The sequence below is a fragment of the Microtus pennsylvanicus genome, chromosome 2 (genome assembly GCF_037038515.1).
Source record: "Microtus pennsylvanicus isolate mMicPen1 chromosome 2, mMicPen1.hap1, whole genome shotgun sequence".
NCBI lineage: Eukaryota > Metazoa > Chordata > Mammalia > Rodentia > Cricetidae > Microtus > Microtus pennsylvanicus.
The window spans coordinates 83,618,178-83,621,784 of NC_134580.1; the positions used below are offsets into that span (position 1 = coordinate 83,618,178).

Genomic DNA, 3,607 nt, shown 5'->3' on the forward strand with positions numbered 1-3,607 from the left:
ACAAATAAAAATAAGGCAGAAAACTGTTATAGCAATGATTAGCAAGCTTCCTTGTTGGTGTCACCAGTTAACATCAAGCTATTAAAGTATTCTCTGCAGCAAGAATAATTATACTTATTTATCAGTTCTGAATGACTGAAAAAATACAGCTTACCCATGCTTTAAGCCGTTTGGTTTGATTTATTACACTTTGAGGAGCTACAAGGATAGTTGTTTTCTGTGTTCTCTCACTGGATGTAAAAGGAAAAAGATTCAATGGGTTTAAAGCAAGTGCATGTCATCATAACTTGAAAATTTAAAGCGTGGAGAGCAGGAAGAAAGCTCATAACACCCAGGCATGGTCTGTCTTGCGTCCTGGAAATAATCTGGAGGCATATGCATAGAAGCTACTAGAAGAGGTTGGTAACAGCTGGACATTCCTAGAATTGATAGCCATATACAGCAGATCTTAAAAAGCAGGAGAGAATTCAGTTTATCCCAGAGATTGTCTCAGTCGGGGGTGTTGCCAGGCTACTGGAGGAGCCAATCCCAGACACCAACAGGGAGCCACAGCCAAGCTCATGAGCCGGAGAGATGCCTCAGCTTTAAGAGCATACACTGCGGACCGAGCAACCATAGAGACAGGAGCGGAAGCAGCAGCTCAGGTTGTCCCCGTTTCCCCTCCCACTTCCCTTTTCCGGCTGACTTTCCGGGCCCTGCATTTCACAGTCCCGGTCCTGCCATGTCCCAGAAACAAGAAGAGAACCCTGAGGAGGAGACTGGCGAGGAGAAGCAGGACACACAGGAGAAAGAAGGTGTTCTCCCCGAGAGAGCTGAGGAGGCCAAGCTAAAGGCCAAATACCCAAGCCTAGGACAAAAGCCTGGGGGCTCCGACTTCCTCATGAAGAGACTCCAGAAAGGGCAAAAGTACTTTGACTCAGGAGACTGCAACATGGCCAAAGCGAAGATGAAGAACAAACAGCTGCCGAACGCATGGCCAGACAAGAACCTGGTGACCGGCGACCACATCCCCACCCCACAGGACCTGCCCCAGAGAAAGTCCTCGCTCGTCATCAGCAAGCTTGCGGGGTAACCTGGGCCCCTCTCTTCCCCTTCCTCACCTACTGGACTTCTATATATTATAGGCAGGGAATGGACACCTAGTCAGAGCTCAGCTTGCCATCCAGGGAAGACATTCTGCTGGAGGCTTAGGTTGAAGAGGGATTCTGAGTTCATTTCTTTGGGTAAATTGAAACTTCTACTCTACTGTAGCCCAGTAGAGACCCAGAAGTAGGAAAGACTAGGACCGGATAGCACTGCAGCTGTTCCTGTGCTGAGAAGCATGGAAGATGGGAGTTCTCCTTTTGGAGGAGCAAGCCCTCGGGCAGGCTGAGTCTGGGAGCAGTGTGGCAGGTTCAGTGTCCCAAGGCTGCACTGACGTATTGGGAAAGGAGACGCTCTCTGTGCTTCTAAGTCGTCCCTTAGGCCTCTGTGCTTTGTGTTCCCATTGTGGGTGTTTAGGGAACCTTCAAAGAGGAGAAGGGATTTGCTTGCCTAAAACCACAGTGCCCACCTAACCTCTCTGTTGTGTCCCTCCAACAATTGCCCTGCTTCTCAAGGAGTGGAAAGCTTGATCTTTTCTCTTTCAGCATGTAGCTTCGGAGCGTATGCTGGGAGAGTGGGAAGAGCGTAGGGTCGGAACACCAGGCTTGGCTCCAGTGCTGCTCGGGCCCAGCAGCACTATGAGCTTGGCTGGGTCATGTGACCTCTGAGTCTGTTCCTCATCTCTGCAGAGCAGGAACCGTGAAGGCTAATTCTGACTAAAATCCTACACCTGCCCTAACTGCCGTTCATCTTAAAACCAACCGAGGCAGGCCCTTGCTAAGCCTCAGCTCTGTAAAGCTAGAAGTCCAGGGGAACAGGAGGGGCGCTATATGGGAAGAGAGAAAGTTTGAGATTTAAGGGCCACACCTTCAGACAAGGCCTTCTTGAGGGAGGAGGGGAGGGAGAGTAAGTCTGAAGAAGCCAGCCCTGGAAGTGTTTTGACTCTCCCATTTTCCTGGTCTACAGTTGACCCTAGCTGCTGCAAACCGCTCTGGCAGCAGACTGGATGGGCCTGAGGAAACATTCGTGCTTCAGGTGGAATCTGATGCTAGCTGTATGTTAGGCATGGAGGAAGACGGGATGAACGGAGCTGGCCCCGAGGAGTCAAGGCTCCTGCCAGTTGGAGCATCTGGGCCTTAGCAGATGATTCACTGGTGGAGGCGGAGAGTGGGGAGGACGACAGCAGCCAGCCTTGCTGTGTCGTCACTAGTTTGGCCTGGATCTTACTGAGTGCCCCCTGCTCGGTAACAGCAGAGAGGACCTGAGTGAGAACTGCTCAAAAGAGCAGGATGATGCAGTCTGTCTCCCTTCACAGATTCCGGTGTGCCCGTAGAAGGTCTGACGAGTTTGTCGCTGTGTGTGTCGGGAAAGGGTCTAAACATCTCCCTGGCCCCCAAACTCCTTGGCTCCCATTGTAATTGTATATAATTTTTGTGTTTTTTGCTCCATTTTCTCATGCTGTCATACTTAATCTAAAGTCCATGTGGGAAGGGGACAATGCTGAACCTCACTGTATAGTTTCTTCAATGTCCCAGCCATGTTGTACATAGATATGTCATGTTATTATATATATAAGTATATATATATATATATATATAATTTTGTAAAAAAAAAGAGCATACACTGCTTGCTCTGCCAGGCGATTCAAGTTCATCTCCTAGTACCCATGCTGGGTGACTTAAACCACCTGTAACTCCAGCTCCAGGTTATTTGAATTTTATTTTAGATTTATTTTATTATTTTGTGGTTACGAGTGTTTGCATGTGTGTTGGTGGACTGTATGCATGTCTGATGTCCACTGAGGCCAGAAGAGTGAGTCTCCTGGGATTGGAAGAATTAACAACTTTGAGCAGCCATGTGGGTGCTGGGAATTGAACTCCGGTCCTTTGAAAGAGCAACAAGTACTCTTAGCCACTGAGCCAACTCTTCAGTCCAATTTTATTTTTGTAAAATTACATGTGTGTATGAGTGCAGGTACCTGAGAAGGTCTGAAGCATGGAATCTCCTTGGCACTGAAATTATATCTGGTTGTGAGCCACTGGATGCGGATGCTAGGAATTGAACTCAGACCTTCTTAACCACAGAGTCATCTCTCCAACTCCTAAATATGTTTTTATTGATAGCATGGTTAGAGATTTAAGTTCAGAGACCTTGTCATTCAGATATTGGTAGCATGGACAAACTCTGTAGGCCTAGAACATATTATATTAATACTTAGGTTGAATGAGTTCTCAATAGTGCAATATTGTTAGGTTTCAGAATAGAGACTCGGTGCTTAAGGACTCTCTAACAGGCCTGAGAATGTCAAACGTGACTTCAGCAGATTTTGCCTTCATCCCTTCCCTCTCCCTTGCTAAATGGTTGGATTAGGTACCTAAAGCTAGCACCAAGTCTATTCCACTTCTTTCTGCCTGACTTAAACTCCAAGGCCCAGCAATCAGAACTGGTTACTTGGCTACACTGACTCATGCATCCAATGAGGACTTAGCGACTCACCCTAGCCTGTGCTTTCTACGCTTCCCCT

General features: G+C 47.6%; 1 pseudogene; it reads left to right on the forward strand.

The window, feature by feature from the left end:
• The first annotated feature begins 610 nt into the window (after positions 1 to 610).
• Positions 611 to 2,459, forward strand: LOC142843733 (alpha-endosulfine pseudogene; annotated as a pseudogene).
• Positions 2,460 to 3,607: the final 1,148 nt, after the last annotated feature.